This window comes from Mycteria americana, chromosome 6 (assembly GCF_035582795.1).
Source record: "Mycteria americana isolate JAX WOST 10 ecotype Jacksonville Zoo and Gardens chromosome 6, USCA_MyAme_1.0, whole genome shotgun sequence".
NCBI lineage: Eukaryota > Metazoa > Chordata > Aves > Ciconiiformes > Ciconiidae > Mycteria > Mycteria americana.
Genome location: NC_134370.1, coordinates 20,002,800 through 20,024,541, shown reverse-complemented (window position 1 = coordinate 20,024,541; position 21,742 = coordinate 20,002,800). Strand labels below are relative to the sequence as shown.

General features: G+C 43.9%; 1 protein-coding gene across 1 annotated transcript in view; it reads left to right on the top strand.

Annotated features, from left to right (window-relative positions):
• The window catches only part of PCGF5 (polycomb group ring finger 5), a 125,131-nt gene that overhangs the window by 3,992 nt on the left and 99,397 nt on the right, over positions 1 to 21,742 (top strand). The window contains exon 2 of the mRNA XM_075504853.1: positions 7,471 to 7,665. The gene's annotated coding sequence lies outside the window, so the exon portion shown is untranslated. The remainder of the gene's footprint in view (positions 1 to 7,470; positions 7,666 to 21,742) is intronic.

The following is a 21,742-nucleotide window of genomic DNA, read 5'->3' as shown; positions in this document are numbered from 1 at the left end:
AGCCTGGTGAATGTCTTCTCCCTTTTGTTTGTATGTGCGTCTCCCATTTGTCTCCATTGGAGTTACAGGCACTCGCATACACATGAATAGTCCCTTCAAGTGTACTCTTTCTTTGTATTTTGTTTCACACGTTCATTAATTAATATGATTATTTGCTACCCAGGAAGATCTCAGTTGTCTATATTAATGGAGCCTTCAGAATGTGGGGAAAAGAGAAACATTTTCTTGCTTGTTATTGTCTAAGAATAATGGCAGGGACATGTGGTAGCAGCTTTCACAGAGTGAAAATGACATTGACATCTATATGACATTTTTGTTAAAAAAAAAAGATTAAAAGGGAAAGTTTTGAACCTCAGACTAAGAGCTGGAAAATGGTGTAACCTCTGCCACCTGTAAATGCCAATGCAATCAGAAATCATGAGGGACTTAGGTGCCAACTTGGAAACTTGCAGGTTCTTGGCTTGAGTGCACCTCCATGTTCATAACAAAGTTACAGTTGGGTGGAATCAGCCCATGTGGTGTCTATAGATTTTTTTAAAAGCATAAGCCTACAGATATATAACTGAACAGATGAATAGTCAAGCAATTCTATGACTGAGCTAAATTACTGCACCGTGTTAATCTAGTCATAACGGGCATAGCTATCCCTAGGACACCGGTGCTGGGCAGACCGATGTGTTGTTTTGGACTGTGACCTCCCCTTGCTCCTCACGTCCCCACAGTGAACCACCATACAAAGATGTGCACATTGGCTTAGCTTAAAGAAGCATTGCTATGCAGGAGTTTTTCTTATTTCACCCTTTCCATGGTAACATAGATTCTTTCCAGAGATACAACATACAGGTGACTGACAAAGTATACACAGTAGATTTTGAAATCCAGTGAAGTCTCCTCGCCATCCTAGTGACAAGTCGGTGTTTACCCTTAAGAAGTTATTTAAAACTGTTATCGCATCATTGCAGGCGAATCAATAAAAACTTCAAAAAATAGGTGGTGGTGTCCAGATATTGTAAAAAGTAGCATTTGAACTTCTGTTTCATCTTTGGCACTTTTATCTCACATGATTGCTCCTGTTTCTTATCAGTGCAGGAGAGTGGAGGCTGAGTCAAGACTGGGACATGTGACAACAGCTGACTCACCTTGTTCACCTGCTTTTCACTCAGGTGGCTTCTCCGTGGAAGGCGCTTACATGTGGCTTCAGATCACGTTAGCAGTTTAAGAGCCGGAGGAAGTCTCTTGACTTCCAAGTCTCACAGAAAGATCACTCCTCATTCGCTTTGTGTTAGAGACTGCCTTTTTGGATTTAAAGGCCAAGTGCCACTCCACATATTCTGGAATATCAACCTCATCCCGTTCTTTCAGCACAGCACTTGCTTGAGGAAGTCAGCATGACCAGTTGACTTTTCCATACATACAAAAGCAGGCAATATGGGACATGGCTGGCAAGAAAATAGAGTGAGGTAGTGGATGGAAGATCAGACCTCAGCAGAAATAATCTTCTATTAAAAAAAAAACCAAAACGACAATGAATAGTTTAATGAGTACTTTCTCTTAGGCATGCATTTTCTTTAAAGCAGTTGCTTCAGTGATCACAGCATTTCTTGACACCAGACTGGGGACTAATACAAGCTTATGCTATGTTCTGTTGACTTTTGACGTGAAAACATGCACTATTCTTCATTAAATGACCATATGTTTACTTCCAGGCTGAACTCAAATCGGGATGCATGTTCTTCCCAAAATTGCTAAGGAATAAAATCTGTTTTGAGAGAGGCTTGGTTTTTTAACAATTCCTGCTATAAGTTTGTTGTGCTGCCAGGTGCCCGTTCCTCATTCTTTTGTGGTCTTCCTTTACAAGCATGCTTTCAGACGGACCACCACATGCCTCTCTTAGGGTTTGTTTACCTGAGTTATTTATTGTGCTGGAGGGGTTCTTTTGGGGAAATTTCCCCTGCATCTATACTTGGAGTCCTGCAGTCCCTCCCTTGGTGGGATCAGAGTCAAGTCACACTCCGGGGTGCCCTGGAGACAGGCTCACGGCCCGCGTGGATGCAGGGTCCTCCAGCAGTCACCACACTAGCTGTGCATGCCGTGGGCTTAAGACAAGGAGCCTCATTACTGGTAAGGGCATGATGTGATCATACAGCCCCAGAGCCATAACACATTGCAGCAAATTGTACCCCAGCCCTTCCCCATGCTTGCTGCGCCAGCGGGCAGCGTAACTGTACCCAGAGAGGCCTCGAGAACGCATAAGGATAGGATATACATGCTTGCCACTAGCTGAGAGAGGTAGAGAGGGGAAAACCCTCCCTGCATATAGGAGTTGCTTTGTTTCTATGGTTATCGTGAGTTTTGTGTTGCAAATCACAAGTCGTGTCCTTGTGCAAGAGCCAGTAACAGGGGCAGACTGGTTCCTTTATGAGCTGATGGTTTTGACCACCTGCTGACAGACGTTTGAAATACAGAACGCTAATCACAGCGTAAGGACCTGCCAATTTCATCTTGACAGAAATAGCCACAAGCACAAATTACAGAAATTCAATCTATGTATAGAGTCTATAACATGCAAGTGAATTAATGGGATATAGGTTATTGAAACATAACAAGACATAATGAACTATTCACTGCAGAGAGAAGTGTTATCCCAGGCATAACCTGTGTTTTATTTTGCATTATTATGCTATAGATACTGAATGTCTAATGGCTCTCGACCTGTTAGAAGGAGTTATAATTCTGTACTTGTCAGAGTAGTCAAAAACATCTTGTTTAAATGTTACTTCAAATGCAGAATTTACAAACATATTTGATTGGACATTTCAACTCATTTTAAATTGTCATACTTCCAGATTTCATTCAAGCAAGCAATTCAAAGTTTTTGGAATGAACTAGTAAGTTTTACCTATGGATTATCTGTATTTCAGGATATTCTCTCTATTTCTCTTTCCAGGTAGTAAGCTCTTCAGTTCATAACTTATACGAGTTGAAGGCTATGGCCTAAAAAAGCCATAGTCTCCTGAGATGCCATAGATGAGTTTGAAGCTCCCCCCATAATCAGTTCTTACCTCAAACTCACTAAAAAACAGCTGGCTGAAGCTAAGAAGTCCAAAACAGAGATGATGCTAACAGAAGAAGCCCTTGAGCTATTCCGTTGCTATGTAAGAGCACCATTAGTTAAAAGCAGAAATCCCAAAAATCATAAATTAGTCTACCATGCCTTTTGAAAACCCTCTAACCACAAAATAGGTGCAAGCATCTTCACGGAAGGTTGTGCCATTGTTATACTGGACTTGACCCTGGTTTCCCCAGTTCACTTAAGATGACAAACAACCATTTTACCCTCTCTTTGACCAGCAAATTTATCTCATTTATGTCCTGCTGTCTGTGTGCTGTCAGCCAGCAAGATGGCTCATGAAGAACTGTCACACGAATCAGAGCATCTGTATGGAAGGCATTGCTACATGCAATAAAATGACTGCAAACATCACCATGTTGAAGTGCACAGCTTGTGTCTGTGTCAAGGCTTTTCACCTCTCTTTCAGGACAATATTTGTCCAAAGTCAACTAAACCCAAAAACTCCACCACAAGACTTCCCAGCTGACAGGAACAAGTTATTAATATTCGTCCTGCTCACAGGAGAGAAATGGAAACAGCTTCTCCGAAAAATTCATCAAGTGCTGCTTGTTCTAAGCATGGATGAGTTTCCACAAGCATCTCCTCCCAGCTTGCAAGGACAGTTATCCGTGAGATTATTGCTAGGCTGCACTACCGTAGTGAACTCCTCGAGCTTAGCATACTTCCTACCTCATTAAGATGGCTTGAGCATGAGGGATGAAAGGGAATAGCTGCTAATAGTATCTTTAAAAAAATGTCATGAGGTATTTATTGGTCATAATAGTCCCAAGTGAGAAAGAGGAGTCAAGTAACGGTTAGAAGCCTCAGTCAGAAGTGGACAAACTCAGCTACTCCGAGGAGCCGAACATGGAGCTGCGAGCACAGTTCCCTGCCAGAGCAAGTGCAGCACCACCTCTGCAGCCGCACGTTCACGGAGCCACTAAGTCCAGGGCAAACATGTGGGGTCAGAAGCTTGCAGAGTTTTGGCTGAGGACTAATAACCGCAGCAGCTGCTGGCTCTCCCTTCTGCTCTGCCTATACAGAGAATGCAAGCCCTTCACACTAGAAACTATTCCCAGCTGCAGCTGCTAGGTATTCATAACAAATGTCTAATGGCTAAAATTGTGTGCTGTGGACAGTGTCATCTTTCATGTCACATGGGGACAACTGTGTATTCCCCACTGCGGTTGGGATACTGAGCTGTCATCCTAACATCATCTGGAGCTGTACTCCTAGACCAGGAACTGCTGTTACTGAGCAGCAAGTTCTGACCCCTGCTGATGCCTGCTTTGTATCAAGTCACTGTTTTCTAACGTTATAGATATACCAGAACCGGGTAGTTGCCACTGGTGTCTCACTGCAAGAGAGGAAGCGTAACTGTAATAGCCCTGGCTATGACTTGCATTTAAATCAGGTTTGATTCCAGGTTACAGCAGGACAAGGGACAGGCATGTCCCATTCCAGAGTCCCTGCAAGTCTGTGCTTCCTAAGGCAGCGTGCCTTTTGTGCTGATGTTTGGGATCATCTGGAGAAAACAGGAGGAGGATTTATTCTGTTGATGACTGAAGGCAGCTGAGATGCTGCTGACCAAAGTGAAGTTTCTGCTGGATTGATCCGAAATGCCTTTCTTCAAGTAATCCTGAATCAGTCTTCTGGGAAGAACATGCCTTTCTACTGATTTTCACTGTAGAACTGATCTGAAAATTATTTTCATGAATCAATTAATTTTCCAAATCCCAGAATTTGGAAATCTTACAAAAACCTGATTTCTGTTTGAAATAGTTTTGTTAAGATATGGTGAGATGCCACAAACAGCCTGACGAGCTGTAAGCACACACAGAAACTACTACAGTGTGTAGGGATGCCAGTGCAGACCAGTGACCAGAAAGTGCAATGTATCCCACGCATCAGACCTGTTAGGGACACACACTGCACCAGCGAATGCATCCTCCTACACCACATGGGCCCCAGCACCTTCAGGTACCTTCGGTCCAAACACAAGTGGGTGGCACAGTTGACCTGATCATGTATCACCTTCAGACACATCCTGGATATGCTGGACTGAGTGAAAATATTTGGAACAACTCCGTTGTGCGCACAGCAACAACTTGGCTGGGATTTCCTGATGTTCAGCAGCCAAATAATTGGGACGTTTCTTCTTGAAGTGGTAGGTTGCGTATTGCCATCCAAAATGTGTAGAATTGGTGCATCTGATAATCGTATATGATTGTCTGGCTTTCTCTAGCTCTATATCTAGATTTGACAGTCAGAGTTTTGAACTCAGAGCCAAAGGCTCGTACAGAAGAGAAGGAAACATCACTTGCTTTCTCTGCTTTGTAACAGAAAAAAATATTAGAGCCCAGTTCTGCTTCTGTGAAAGGACAGGACATGTTGCATTATATGCTATCAACCTTTAAAAGCTTCTGGGATTATTTTTAAAATGACAAGAACAACCACATGATTTCTTTCTTGTTTACAGGACAAATGTTCTCACAAAATAAATCCAGCAACAAAGGGGAGTGGTGGGGAAAGCTGAATAGTGTTTGGTTTCACTAACAGTCTAGTCGGATGAAAATATCCTTCCTATATCTGTATCCCAGGGTGTGTTGCTGATCTAGTGAAGCCAAGTTGCATAATGCTTAGCCAAGAGAGCACCAATTTTGGTCTGATGTGTCGATGATGAGATTTACTAGTGTATTTATGTGTATCAAAGCAGTATAAAGAGGCACCGCAATGTTTGTTATCAAGCAGGGAAATGGCCTCATCCTGAAATGCGCTGAGATCAGTTGCCTGGTGCTGAGCCACCAGACTCCCGTGGGAGTTAATCAGAGCCGAGAGCTTTTGGTACCTTAGGGTGCACCCCATATGGAGGGTGATGGACAGGATCCTGCTTCTCAAATGCTGACAAACTCTCCTTCTTCCTTGCAGTTTAATTCTAGAATTTGGCACTAGCAAGTATATTTTGTGTCCCCCTGTCATCACACACATAAATTAAGGTGCAATTTTTATTGAGAGATGAGAAGTAAAATCCTTTTTGAGTAATTTTGCCATAGCTCAATGAGCTTTTTCTGATGCAAAGCAGAAAAATAGTGTCCGTCCCAAGGGAAAACTAAAAGTTAGCATAACTTTGAGTCAGTAACACCTCTTCCCCTCTCTCTGATGCTCTTCTTAGATGTGCATCCTCTCTTCACATACTAATTTAATCTTTCATTTCATAAAGAAGCAATCCCTGCAAAGGGTAAGTTCTCTTAACATTTGCAAGAATTTCGTCTCTGAGTTTGACTTGGGTTTTGGTTTGGGTTTCTATTGTTGAAGAAACGATCTTAGAAAATGTTGAAGCCAATCTATAACTTAATTGATCTGGATTTCTAAATTCACTTACAACTTTTACAGAAGAGTATTAAGTATTTTTATGGAGTGTTTTAGCTCAGACTGACCCTCTGAATTGGATGCCAACAAACAAGCAGTTTACATCAAATGATGCATCTGGGAAGGAAGAAATAACCCTAATGGCTTAGCAAATTCAGGAACTTGTTCAGAGTTTAAATTTATAGAGGGTCTGAGGTTTTGGCTTTCATGTACTTAAGAATCCTTCCCAGTCCCTCTGATGGTGGCATTGTGTCTGCATTTATGAATGTCATAAACAGATTGTACCAAATCCATTCACAATTACATTTCTTAAATTTACACTCACAACATGATTCATCGTGAATACCATTATACTAAAAATAAAAGGAATGGTGATTAATTATAATAAATGCAAACGTATACATTGCTCTCTGCTATTCCTTTACTATTCCTTTGCTCTTTCTTTTACGCCCTTTCTAACAAGGCAGTGAAAGTGAATCTCTAATCCATAACGTCTAATCTCTGGTACCATATTCTAGCATGCTAAGGTGTTCCTGAAATAAAACCTTTTAGTTTCTTATGTCATTTGTATTCTCCAACTCCCACCCACATATTTGGAAGCTTTTGAGGCATAGTATGTGCGTTCATACCACGACACAAAAGACATTTATCCACAGGGCTGCAGAATTGTGTGGTATTAATTTGCGTAAGGTAGGTACTTATAAATCACAAGATACTTCTCTATGACAGCATGATTTAATGTAATTTATTCACGTTCATACCATATCTTCTTAAAGCAATTGGAAACACTGCTATTTGCATATTATTATATTTTCATAAAATGGTGTAACAGTTTATTAGCATACTAGGATGGTATTGATCAAGTCTGAATGCAGCTGTTTTTAACCAGAAAGATAACATAAAAATGCCCATTACAGCTCATGGATAGTTAGAATTACAGCAAACTTTATACAGAACTATTCACTATATTCTTTCGGTTTAGATGGCAGCCATGCCTGCACTCTGCTAACAAGCTGTGCTGAACTAGCATGTGTTTCGACTAAGGACCACTGACCGGCTGACCTCCTGGCAGGTAGCTAATGAGGGAGGAGAGGAGACCCGACCAGGCCCACGTGGGAAAGCAAGCTGGAGTGGAGCAGAGCAGCTTTGAGCGATAGCACTCTCCTTTCTAGCCCTGAACTGAAGTAAGTGCTACCTTTCTTTTGGGCTATGGTTGAGGGAGATCTGCTTGCTTTGTTTACAGTAATATGCTGTAGCCTGTTTACCGTGTTTGTGTTAATTTGTCATACATAACGGTGCCTCCAAGGAGTTGTGCTTTGAGATGATTGCCTGTGTGAGCTGAGATCCTGCGTAGATATTCAGATTTTGTTTGGGTTTTTGGATTCTGTTCTTCAACTAGCTGCCTTTCCCCAGGGTGACTGACCTGGGGAAAAAAAAGTCAGGAAAAAAAAAAGTCAGGTAAAAACTTCACTAACTTCTGTGAATCTGTAATACTAAGCTATTTTCTATGCTTTTAAGAGTTCCCTAATGTCTAGGACAGAAGATAATTAAGAAGAGAGGATGGGTATGATACCTGTGTTTCTTGTAGAGCAGTCAGAAAAGGTATAAGATGTGAATAGAAACCTTCAGTTTGTGTGATGGACCACTTGCTGATCTTCTGCAGGAGCAGTTCTTTCAGTGGGGTGGAAGGAAAAAAAACCAACCCATGTTTGCTTTTTTGGTGAATCTGCCTTTCTCTGCTACAGCCTTCTAGTTCCTCATTTGAAAAGGAAAAAAAAATAACAAAGCGGAAACCCACCAAACAAAAAACCTAAAAAAAATCAACCAACCCTCAGATGGCCACTTATTTGTCCAAAAAACCCCTCACTCCTCTTAAACCTACTGTAAATCTGAGTGCCTTATACCCCTTGTTGCCTCCCTGACCCCAGTTCCTGCTCCCCCCCGGCTGCAGCAGGGATAGAGGACACTCAACTAGGAAACCACCAAGGCACGGGAGCTGCCCTGGGACGTACTACTTACTGCGATACATCTATGAAAAGTACTACCAAGTGCTCCAGGGCAGGGGGAAACAAATGTGGGGGGGTGTTCTTGTCTGCTCTGGAAGCTGAAATGTTCGCACCAACTCCCGTGCGCAGAGAGGTGCTCGCGCCTGGCTGGGGTGGGGCTTGGGGGAGCCCTGCAGCTGGCCGCGGGTGGCCTGTCCTCCCAGGGCTTCGGCTCCACTGACAGTAAAGGGCTGCCGAGTCCTGGAGGCAGCAGGTTCCTCTGTTTCTGTTAGGTTGTGAGAGGGCAGAGGCTGCTACTGAAAAGTGCCTGCTGACATCAAGCTGTGTTTTGACTGAGAATGCTCCAGTATCCACCTCAGTACTTACCCGTAGGTCTCAAGGAGTGCGAAAACGACGTTTAGAAGAGTTGCAAACGCAGCAGATGTGAAGAAGCTTCATTTTTGTGGGTGTGTTTCCCTCTTGGCCTTGCTGCTTCACCAGAGTCGGACGGCTCTCCAGGCAGCTCTTGCAGTCTCTGCCTCTCTGTAGCCAACAGCAGGTCCTTGTCAAAAGCCTAATCTTATCATTGGCCTTTCTGAGTGGCTACGGGTCTACAGACAGGGCAGGATACTGTCTGCCTTGTATCCGTGATGGTGCATCATGACTTGCTTTTCCCCCTCAAATGTTTAGAAATGCTGCGAATGATGCTTTGTACCTCCCGTGTCTGAATCCTGTCCCTTCCGTGGCAGCCGGAGCAGGTGAGCTGGGTGACTAAACCATGCCTGGCTGCAGTCCTCAGCCAGAGCCTTGCCGTGACTATCTAGTATGGCTAATACCCTGCTAACTCTCCCCAGAGCTCCTCGGTACAGGCGCTCTCGTTACAGACACTAATTGTTCCTTCCCCTGTCCCCCTGCAGCAGCGAGGCTGGAGGAATAATGCACAGCAAAGAGTTTGCCTCATGCACACCTTTAGCCCCTGTACTTGGCAGTAAGACCTGCATTTGCACATCGGCTGATGGAGGAATGATTTCCATAGCAACAGCAAGGGTATGTGGGATAGTATGAATACTGCCTCGGAGAGCATGTAAAGCACCTTCTTAAGAAATAACCGACTACACAGGATCTGAAAAAACACTCACAATTAACTATGTGGAGGATGTGTTGTGCAATGTTATTTTTTCTGTGGCAAAAAAAAATTATATTCACGTTTTGTTTTAGACAACACCACTTTTTTTTTTTTTTTTAAATAAATTCCTGGGTATAGAGAATGGGGGACTTCTGCTTTACATAAGCTGTTAGTGAATGCAGACAGCATGGAAAGATCTGTGGTGATTCTTCAGCAGCACTATGAATTAATACTCTTAGTGAAGACCTAAAGGGGAGTCACCTGAGGCAAGCATCAAGGGGGAGGGCAGAGTGACAGCCCGGTTGCTTGGCGGGGGGGAAGAGAAGCAGGATCAGCTGGTCGTCTCTTTAAATAACAGGTTTTACGGTTATTACTGGGGGGCAGGCTTTTTGCTACCAGAAGACAGGGAGGCAATGCTCTTAGTACTTGGGGACGCCGAGAAACAAGACAGGAAATATGCACGAAGGAATGAAAAACATTTAATTCTTGGTTACGTGCATTTCTCTCTCTTCCCCTTGATGCGGTTGTCCTCCTGCTTCTCTTTCTGTTTGGTCGTGGTGTTCCGCTTTACGCAGCGCCAGGTACACACCAAGCTGTCCAGTATCTGGACACCCTCAGCAGGCTTCTCTGGGGAAGATGGGCAAGCAAGCCTCTTGGCTTCTGTAGGTGCAGGTGTGTGACCGCTTCAGGAGAGTCGGCCCCTTCCTTCTTGGTCCTCCCGTGAGCTGCGGGGGGACGCGTCCCCGGGCAGGCATCTGCAGGCAGCCCGGCGGTGCCAGCAGCGGTTACCTGGATACGCACGGCTGCGCCTTTCCGAGTGGCACGAGAGTGGGAGGAATTGCTGCGACTCATTACAGGTGGAATGAATAAAAGTAACAATCTGATTTCATCACTTCCTCAGTAAGGTGATATCTAATCAACCTGTGTGCTGCACTGCAGCGCAAGTATCTTACAAATAAGCAGTTTTGGAAGGGGAAAATGTCTTTGTTTTTCAGATATTTGATTTAATCTCTTAAACTTATTAATGTGCAGGACAGCTAAAACCATTGGAAACCTTTGAATCCCATGCTTGAGCTGGATGCTGCGAAAGAGATCTCTCCATGTGCTATAGAATTCCTGCACCTTCCACACAAAAAAACCCAACTCTGCACGAGTTTGCACAGCCCCTCATCTTAGACCTTTTTTCTACCTTTGATAAATGATTACTGTTCCTCACCAGCTATATTTGCTGACTTGTACAACTATCCAATTTTTTTCTTTCCCCTCCCTAGCCTGAAGGTTGCATCCTGTCATTTTCATGTGTGCATGCAAATCTAGCAGCAACAGTGAGAGATTTAGGAACATCCAGCATGGGAGGTATAAGATCACGTGCCCTTTTTTGTCTGTTTGGTACTTTAATAGTGAGAAGGCCAGTGTGGGGACAGTGACAACTGGCTGCTGGCTCTGTATGGGCTCCCTGTGCAGAGGTTTGCCTGTAAAGCAGCAGCTGGAGGACTAGCTGGGCCCTCACCTTTGCAAATCCCCTTTGGAAATACACGTGCTCTAGCTCTGGCACTTGTGCTGAGTAGGGATCCTAGACCTGTGTCTTCAGATGGGAGCAGAGAACAGGGCTGTGGGATGTCTTCGGGCAGTGAAACTGGGGATGGCAAGCCCTGCCTGCAGAGATCAATAATGCCAGGTTATCCCACAGCATGCGCTGCTGTGGGGTTTAGATCTCGGGAACAAAGCAAGCTATTTTCTTTTAGTGAGTATCATGTACTCCCAGCTTATGCTTTAATAGGGTTACACAGTCTCAGCGTGGCCTTGGCAGGGTTGCGCATACCCCAGGGCAGGAGAGTCTAGACTCCCTGCCTGCCCCAGGCATCCTCACCCCCGTGACGTTGGCACATGAGGAGCGTGGCTCCAAGGGCACCTTGGCAGGTGCGGTGTGGCTGAATCCAGCCCTACCACAGGCTGCCTTAGTCTGGCTGACAATAACCCTGTAAGCATGTATTTACCTGCTGACTTGAATTGAAAAAAAAAAAAGGCAAAAGATGAGCTGGAATACTGCGTGCACTGATGCAAGCATTGTACTGAGGGATGCATTTCTCTCTGAAGAGAATTGGGCAGGAACCATTAGGAGTTCAATGCCATCTCCCTCTGCAGGAATCTTTCCCTCCTCCCTCTTTCGTCATCTTCTGTTCTCTCTTCTGTATATGACTTGGCCATATGGAGACGTGTAATGTCTAACACAGAATCACCATCTGAGGGTGTCCTTGTTCATAGGGTCACTTGTTCCAGGCTGATCTGTTGCAAAGCAAAGGAGGTCGAGAGTCTGAACCAGGGTGGGATGATAGCCAGGGCTAGACTGGTGTAAGCAACAAGTTTCACGCTGGGAGCAGGAGGTCTCATGAAGCGAAACATGAGTGCCTTCTCCTCACTCTTCTTTCTCTGCAAAGAAAGTACAAATTCTTTTCATTTACTCTGATGTCCCACCAGCTACATCTGCTCTGCTCATATCCCAGCTCTCCTGGCAGGTCTGAGATATGGAAGTTGTGGACCCACATTTCGGTGCCTGCCCAGCAAACACTGCAGAGGAAGAGCATGTGCAGTTGCAGGATGGAGATGTCCTCTCACTGGTGCCTCTGAAGACAGCTCTGTGGAAGCGAGTTCCAATTAAAATCAATGACTTTAGAAGACCACTGCTGGAAGCTGTTTTGTTTTATCCCACCCATCAGTTTTCTTCACGGATATGCAATGTGTCTGTGTCAAAGCTATAAAATACCTCTTTTCCACAAATGAATAAATTAATCGTGAATACATCAGATGGCATTGCCACATATACTGAACAGAGAACAAAAAGGCAAGGCAACGGCAGCTTGTAATAAAATTCCTTTTATTGAAGTGGTAAAGATCGACACGATCTTCCATCTACCCTTTGATAGTAATAAAAGTGACTCAGCTTGGCAGCACTGGTAACAAGTGGTAGATGGCTTTAGAGTTGTTTTGTTAGAGGAAAAACACACATTAAATACAGCCTTGGATTGATCATGTATTGGCTCCTGAAATAAGTGCAAGGAGGAGGATCTGCCTTTACTGCCTCAAGGCTCATGCTAAACATGCACTGTGAAAAGAAAGCATCCTCTGCTGCTAACACTGCCTCTCTCTGCCATCTTCCTGGGGAGGCACATGTAAAGTGGAGCTGAACAAGCAAACAAGAAAAAGTTCAGTCTTGCCAGAGGCTGCAGGGTGAGGCTGCGGCAGAAAGGGGAAGATGAGGCTCGCTGTTACCTTAACGAAGTGCTCACCTCTCACAGTTGTTTCTAAGTCAAAATCACTGCTTTAAGGTCTTTCAATGGAAAGCTCTGTAGCAGAGTGGGATGTTGAATTCTGTTACAATAAATGACATCAGGAAATAGAGACCCGCTCATCCTATTTTCATTCAGCTACTTCTCTATCATCTTCTCCAAACATTGCATATGTAGGAGCTCCATAAGAATGATCTGGTGATGTACTCGCCTAAAACAAGCAGGCAAAAAGCCATTTACAAGGCACTGGAGTAGATGGAGCAAAATAAGCAGGTGATCGAACTGGAAGCGCTTATGAGATAGGCAAGCAAGTCCAGTGCTTCCATGATGGTGAGGATGCACCTCCTGTGAGAGAGTGCAAAGCGGGGCGATGGCGGGGGAGAAATGAACGTGACAAGCTGCAGAAATCATAACGTAACTTGCCTAGGCAGGGGTCCTTGTGAACAATGAGAAGTAACAAATCTCTGCAGTGGTGTGCTTCCCCTGCAGAGGAGGACAACAAAGGCTGTTCTGGGGGTCCGTTTCTTATGCAGCCTGGCAGAAGGTCATGCCTAGATGCTCTTGGTGTGACTGGTTGTACATCTTGGGGGCTTGTAGAGAGCGTATTGGTGATCTCACTTCTGAAAAGGGGCAGCTGAGGGGTTATGGGACTGATTCTTGGTGGTCTGCGTCTTGCGTAGGTACTCACCTATCGAGTATGCCTACCGGGCATACTCATTTCACCGCTACACGGTGGTGGTATTCCTCTTTTTGTTTCCCCACCAGAAACAGAATTGTTACTCCTCAAACAGTCTCTGAATCCATCCTCAGCTTTGACCATTAAGTGCATAAACCTCTGCTTTCATCTTTGATAGGGCCTCTGCAGCTTTGGCTTTGGGCCAGGAAATCCTGCAGGCCCATACTCAAACCCATACAGTATTGCTTGGTAGTTTAATTATCTGCCACTGCAGGTTGTGCCTGCAGATATCTGCAGTTCAGATACAATCAGCTGCAGGAAGATGCCTTAAAGGGCATCTTAGAAAAGCAGAGTTGAGCTGGTGCCTTGTGGTGCTGCCATGTGAGGTAGAAAGACGGCACGGATGGCTTTGGGAGGGGGAAACCGGTTCAGTTTAACTCGAAAACACTTTGGCAAGTAAACATTGTTATTAGCTCAATGCGAGGAAAAGATTGAAAGCTGAGGAGTTCAGGAGGAAAGGGTATTTTAGTTGTTGTGCTGAAAATGCTCTTGTTTCTCAGCACTGGCGAGCGGGCAAGATCTGCTGGTGTTAGCTTCCCAGGGCAGAAAAATTGAAGTTGTGCCCCTGATGGGCTCTGCAGAGCTTCTCAGGAGAGAAGAGCACAGGCAGGAGGGCCCTGCATCCCAGCCAGCAGTGAAAGAGGGAGAGGAACTTCTGTTAATAGCCTGCTGGAGAAAACGGCTCAGGTTTTCCCAGAGCAGCACTAAACTGCAACAGAGCTCGGTTAGCAACCTCTGGGGATGAGAAGTTATTCAACCTTGTCATCTGGTACAGCAACAACCCTATTAAATGGGCCCCTCATTATGAACAAAATATCTCAATGCACTGCATGGCAAGTGAGACTGCTCCAGTGTCAGCTCGCTGAGGGTGGGAGCGATCCTCTTGCTGCACCCACACTTTACGTGGTGATGCTTCTGTAAGGTTCTGCGGACCCTCATTTTTAACATGCAAAACTCCTACTAGTTCCTCCTCTGTGAGTGTTTAGAAATCGAATGGGGCTCATGTTTTGTGATGGGAACAGATGCAGATACCCTTATTTTGTTCTCACAGGGTACGTCTGCTTCATGCAACAGAGTACACAGCTCACCCCCCTCACACTCAGCTATGGCTGACTGTGCCTTGGACTTCACGCGGGGCAGCTCTGTGCAGCACGACTGTTCCCCCGGACTCCAAAGCAGCGGAGCTGTTAGGAGGGCTGTGAGCAGCACGCCGGCTGATCTGGGCGCTGCCCTGCGAGGATGTTGCTTCTGCGTGAAGCTCACCTGGCTCCGCGCGGCTACGCTGTCCCACGGCGCTGGAGGCACCGGCAGAGCTGGCACAGAGGTAGCTCCTGTGTCTTTGTCACAGAGCAGCCATGCCCGTGGCACCCTTAGCGCTAGTAGCACTGGATAGGGATTTCTGTCTTGGACTCTTTCAGTTAACCTATTGCCCACTCCTCTACGCTGGCATCCTGGTGAGTTGATGGCCAAGCCTCCAGGTCTCCCGTGGTCAGTAAATGCACTTTCACATGCAAGTTTGCAAAGGAGATTAATCTTTCCTGAGACAGTCTCCAAGACAGTGAAACATGTTCTTCTGCAAGCTAGAGATCACTGCAGCTTTCAACAAAACCAATCCCAAGAACAAGGCACACATCCTCCAACCTATAACACAAACATATAGCAGTATGCATGTTCTCAGGGAAAAAACTACCAAAACAAGGCACTCTACTGCACGTGCCTGGGGGCAGATAGGAACAAACGGCATGTGACAGACTTTAGCTGTGTTTTCTAATGCCAGGCTGGAAGGCGCTCAGCTGATAAGCTGGATGTAGGAACCTAGACAGAACAGAGCTGAAGAGATTTCCATAGATCAGTGTGCTTTGGTTACCAGGGCATTAAGCAGTCTGCTTCAGTCCTCTTAGAAATTCAATTAAAAAAGAATATAACAGTTGATCCAGCTCTGAAATTGTTCTTGGAAGTTAAATGAGATTTCTCAGGGGTGTCTTGATCTTCTTGGATGGACATGGAGATGATCTGGGTCAAGAGTGTCAGCTGTACAAAGCACACCTCCAAGCATTACCTGGGATGAGCAATGTGGTTTGCTATGTGGTGGTGTTTCCTGAAAGAAAACACTCACCCATGCTTTTTTAAATGAGGTTTGAGCGTGGTGAAAGAGGAAAAAGTGGAGAGGAGAAAACTTGCCTGTGATCAGCTTGCTACTCATGATGCAAAAATTGTTTTTTAGGTTCCCGCCAACCTGTTTGTAAGACCCAGTGATTCATCTTATTAAGGATGAGTCATTTGAAACAGCGAACAACTGGCTATGAAAATATTTACCTTTGTCTTCATCACAGATTTGGCCTGTCCCTATTTCTTTAGTCAGAACAACTTATCACCTTGTTCCTTCCATTCTTTAATCTCATGATATTACAGGGGTTTTAATAACCTGGCATAGACCAGATGTGATGGGTAGGAGAAATGGGAATGACATAGAGGTACTATCTGTGGATGGTAGAGACATGGTAAGAAAGGGTTGAACTTGTGCAAACTGGCTCACAAAGGATTAGTGGGGAAATGGCAGTTATAAGGTACCTCTTAAAATTAATTTTAAGAAAAATATAAGCAACTGCTTGGGCTGAAACTTTCCATGCTGATATCTGTCTTGGGACAAACCTTCCTGGGAATTTTTCTCATTTTCAAGAGACAGACTTCAGAGCTTAGAGGATACTGGTATTTGCAATGTGGAAAACATTCTGGCAACTTATTCTAGGATAAAATGTTTTGAAATTATTTGTCTTGTATCAGAGACATCCCATAATGAACCAAATTTGTGCATTTATACTTGCCATATAATGAACGTAGGAAAAGAGATGTTCAGAGTTATGATGGAAAATACAAGTGTGATGCACAGCTACTTAGTGCTGAGAGCTCACACCAGCACGGTGCAATCCTTCTTGTGGCGTCGCTTTGGTCTGGATGCCTACAGTCTTTCCGTGGCTGACTGAGAACACAGTAACGGTTAGCTTAAGTTTACCTATGTCCCATGATTCCAGGTTATGTCTTCTCAGCTTAATAGTCAATATCCACTGGACAAATCTCATTACTTTAGCTTCAGCTTATGGTTTTGCAGCAGGCTGTACTGATGTGACAGCCTGACTCCTTCAATTCAGTGAAGTTCAACTGTTGCTAAGTATATAGCAGCCAACATCGGGCCTCAAGTGTGCAGTACCGCCTGGATTATGGACCCCCGCTTTGACTCCAACAGGAATTGCTGGTGCTCTTGTAACAAAGCTCCCTTGCTATTATCGTGTGAAGAAGCTGTAGTATTAAAATTGTGACACTCATCAGAGTGATGATAAAAATTTCTATATGCTTGTCCCAAGTTGTTGGCCCCTGAGTAAGATGGGATAAAATGTCTCGCTGCCAACCTTTCAAGGCACTGCAAGACCAATCCCAGTATTTCCTATTACAGTAAAAGCCAGACCTGTTTGTTTTCAGGACAAATGAAAAGTAATTTTTATGGTAATGACATGGAGCTATCAAAATGCCCAATTCAAGGCAGGCAGGAGCCTGGGAACCACTTTTGGTCCAAAGCAAAGAGTGAGAGGTCATGTCAGGTCTTAAGATCTTCACCGAAAATGATCTGCAGGCTGCTTTTACCCTGTTTTGATGATCTTTTTTCTTTAAGACAACTTTATCATTAATGTAAACATGTAAGTGTTACTCCTTGGCTTTTCCTACTCCTTGCTTTTCTTATTTCTGTAATATAAAAGAGAAGGCGCTGCAATTTCTCTCCTTCTATTCCAAATAATTTCTCATTTTCTTCTGCTCTCATTTTAAAATCCTGAGGCTAAGCCTTCCCTGAAGACTCTAGTTTTCCAATTTCCAATAACTCCAAGTTTACCCAACATAAGCTTATTCTCCTCTTTGTGCCTCTCTTGCTCATGCTTTAGGTTCTGCTGCTGCACATGTGGCTATTTCACTTTGATTGCTTTCCATTTTCCCTTCTGCCTACAGTAAATTTCATATAGCACCCACCCAGCTATTCATCCTTTTTCTGATCCTTGCTCTGCTACAGTTCAGAGTCTTAATGTTATCTTCTCTGCACCCCTGTTTCTCTCAAACCTAAATCCAAATCACAGAATCTCAAGTAACCTAGGCCTATTACCTGCCAGTAAAGAACTAGGTACTTTTTCTCTCCTGCAGTCCTTCAGATCTTAAATATCCACTAGGATGGATTCTTATTACATATCTTGTTTTCATGCTGGTTTTCTGTTTAGGTCTTCCTGAGAAGCTTGCTTTGGGCTTGCTCCTGGCACTGTCTCTAAGCTGGACCCCCAAGGCACTCGGCCACCCTCTCACAGGGACTTTCTGCAAAGCAGAGACCTCCTCCTGCAGGATGGGGCTGCACTGCCAGCCTTGGGCTGCTGCAGGATGCCTGGAAAGCAGAGCTTCCCTCTGCACACCCTGGCTCCAAAGCCCCTTAGTGTCACTGGGAGCAGAACTGATAAGGATTTTTTTGATATATCACCTTTCCATACAAAAATATTGATTCACTAAAACAGACTCATCGTTTCATGGACACTTGCTCTTCCTTAAATTCTTGCCACTACCAGAATACAAAAGCAGAGCAGCAAATAGCTACTGATTAGGATGTTTCCATGGCCAAAGAAACGGGTTCAAAGCTCTTGTCAGTATAGGACATGGTAAGGTTGTGAACCTGGGTATGTGGTGTCTCAGGTGAGTTCTTGAGTCACTGAATTATTCCAGGATAGAAATTTTATGCCCATTTATCAAGCAGTTTCCTCTCTTCCTTCACTCTTCAGTGATTTATGTAACAAAACAGAGGAATCTTTTTCCATAAAGCTCCATTAACCTTATACTGAGCTTCTATTTTTGAATTGTATATTTGATTTGTCATGTGTGGAGGTTTGCTTAGGGAGCTCTTGGTTGGCACTTGCTAAATCTGTTTGCAGATTACTAAATCCTATTGTATACGAGCACATTCATGTAGCTAGGGGCCATACAAATACCTAGATAAATGCTCATGTGGATAAATTGCTTCTAATAGCTTTGTCTTTCTGTGCAAACAACAGTTGCTTTCCTGCCAAGGCAAAGCATTGCAATAAACATAAAATACAAAAATAGGAACAATTGGAAATACTTCTATCAATTAAAAATACTTCTAAAGAGATAAGACAAGAAATGTAAAGCATTTAATGTTACTTACATGTGATGTTTGGCATTCATTCTTTGTTTAAATGTCGATACGAGACTCCAGCAAGTACGGATAACTGAGGAAGGTAGTTTATTCCATTGATGCATGCTTGGCTATCTGCTGAGGTGGTATACTCCAAAGTGATCCCTTCTTAGGGAAGGAACTCAGATGTTCCCAGCTGGGGGTATTCCTTCCACAAACTGAAAAGACTTTTTTCTGTTTTGAGCCCTGCTTCCATCAGAACCCTGAATAAATGAGCAGCAAGATAATGAGTGATAAGCAGATGTTCCACTTAGGGTACTGTATGAACTTGCAGAGATGAGCAGGCAAGAATGAAGATGATTAGAGTGGAAAATGAGAAGAAAATGGGGGCAACTAAAAATGAAGAGTTTGACATAGTCCTGAAAATGGAATATTTCTCTACATATTCTCCTGCCACAACTGCGCTATGCATCTACCTCACTCTTTGTTATAAGTTTTAGTGGAAAAGAGGGAGCATAAACAGAGAAATCACCTAAAATTCATGCTTCGCCAAAGTAATTAAATCTCATTTGACTGCTGTGATGACTCTCTGCACTCTGCCCTTTGCTTCCCTGTAAACAATTTTTTCCTGTGCGGTCTCGCAATCCTCTGCTGCACCAATCCATTAACGCATCTACGGCCACATAAAGTCCCAGACTGAATCTGCTCTCACCTGAACCTGTTGCACATAATAACCATGCCTGCCTTCACTAAAGAATAACGCTTAGCTGACAGCTGGGTAAGTCTCTCAAATAAGGCCTTGAGCACTGCAACAGGAATTCTTGGCTGAGGCTTTCAGGTACTAAAGTAATACAAATAAAAAACTACATTTTATCATGGTGATCTGCGTGTTGTTTTAGCAGTCAGCCCTTCCAGTAAAGTCAATAACAAGTAAAGCATAAAATCGTAGATGTGAACTTGTTCTAATGGATTTGTGCTGATGATCTCTGTTGCTTACTGTTCTTATGTAGTTGTTTTGCAACGTGCAAAAGGATGAGAGGAAAAGGCTTACCCTTCAGCATTAGCAATGTGCAAAAGGATGAGAGGAAAGGGCTTACCCTTCAGCAAGGGAAGTAATTGTCTTCGAGCGCACAAAGGACAGTCATTGCAACGGTCTTAAAATAATAATAATAATGCAGCTACCCGCAGGCAACGTTGGCCTCCAAGCAAGCAACAGGATTGCGTTACGATTATATCCCCTGAATTCTAGTTACTGGGCTGCTGAGAAGGCGGAGTTTACTGTACCTTCTACCTGTGATGGTTGTAATATAAAGACTGCCAGAAAAAACTCTGCTGATTTGTGCCAGGCACTCCATCATGGCATGATAAAGCAGAAAAGCGCAGCCACAGGAGTGCTAGTTTGTCACGGAAGGACCGTAGCTTTGCCTAGCTTCATCTGCGCTGGCTGCGCTGGGAGCATGGGTACTTACGTGTTTGCAGGATCACGGCCCAGGCTGACAGTAAAGATGCAGAGTTTCTCTTCCAGTTCCATATAAAACAAAACTCCATGCATGGTATCTGTAGCTATTTGAAGGAGACGGTCCTTACACTAGCAAAAAAATAGTTGCTGCTTTCCCATGCTGTCCTTCAAAAAAAGTTTCGTGTCCTCCAATGGCATTTCTATGTTTCATTTTGTCTTTTCACTCCAAGACTTTCCCCCTGCACCTGTTGTGACAGGTATGCAAACTTCTTATTGAGTAGTTCAGAATAATTAGGTAGATCTCAAACTTACAAACAAGTTGCACAAAACAGAACAGCAGTTTGGGTGCAAGTGGGACAACACAGGCGGAGAACTGGAACTGAAGCTCACAACAGCCCCTTCCCTTAAATAAAGTGACCAGTACTGCTGGAGTGGGGAACTTCACTCAATACCCAACAGCGATTCCCTAAAAATAAAGTAGCTGTAAACTCATTCTAAACTACATCACGGCATTGCAGGCTTGTGTTGACACCTCCTGAAACTGAAGCGAGAGGGAAGACGCAAAGCAGGCTTCTGTGACCAGTCATTTCACTTCTAAAACTCGTTACTGTGTACATTCAGGTCTACATGGTTCTTGCTGTTCTGCAGCTATCCTAGGATCTACACTTAATAGCAGGAATAGTCACCAATACAGTGACCCTTCAATAAATATTTCAAGATCTGGTTAGAAAACAAATACTAAAACTGTAATCATGTCATTGGGAAAGATGATGCTAAGTATTACTTGTTTGTGGCAGCTGGGACTTCATCTGTTGGTAACACCTAATACAAAATATAGCTTGTGTTGTCATGTGTCTTCTGGTTTTTTTAATATTTAAATTTTAAATTTGAACCTGAAGCAAAAAATGAAAGGGGAAAAGAGTGATACTTCAGGTAACTTCTTAAATCAATTTACAGCAGCCCAGCTGATATCCTCTCCCCCTTCCCCATCCCAAAAAGCAAAGCCCAAGGTTGCAGAGGGAAAGGGAATGCATTCAAACCATGCTAACTTGAGCAGAAATCAGGAGGGCTGCCACCTCAGAATAACAGGTTTGCTCTCCCAAGCACCAGCTGATATAGCTAAGGGTACAAGAGAAGAGATAGAAGGGCACAAGTGTGTGTGCAGTGAATTTCTGTGGTAGGAGGGGGAAGGTTTAGAGAGGAAACTTCAGTAATGGTCAGCCTAGTTTTCTGAGATTTGCATTCAGAGCCAAATTTCTTTCATTCTTCCACACAATCCAGCACTAGATGCACAAGTAAAAATATTTTGTAAGAGGTAGAAATAGAAACAGAAGAGTTGATGTATCCATTCCAAGGGTTGGTTTTTATTTGCCTGAAAACTGTCATATAGTCACTGCACGTAGTTGCTGTTGGACCAACAGTCAAAGGTAAACTTTTCTTTATTGGTGCTAATTAGTGTATCTGTTCACTGCCGGCAACAAAAACAGGA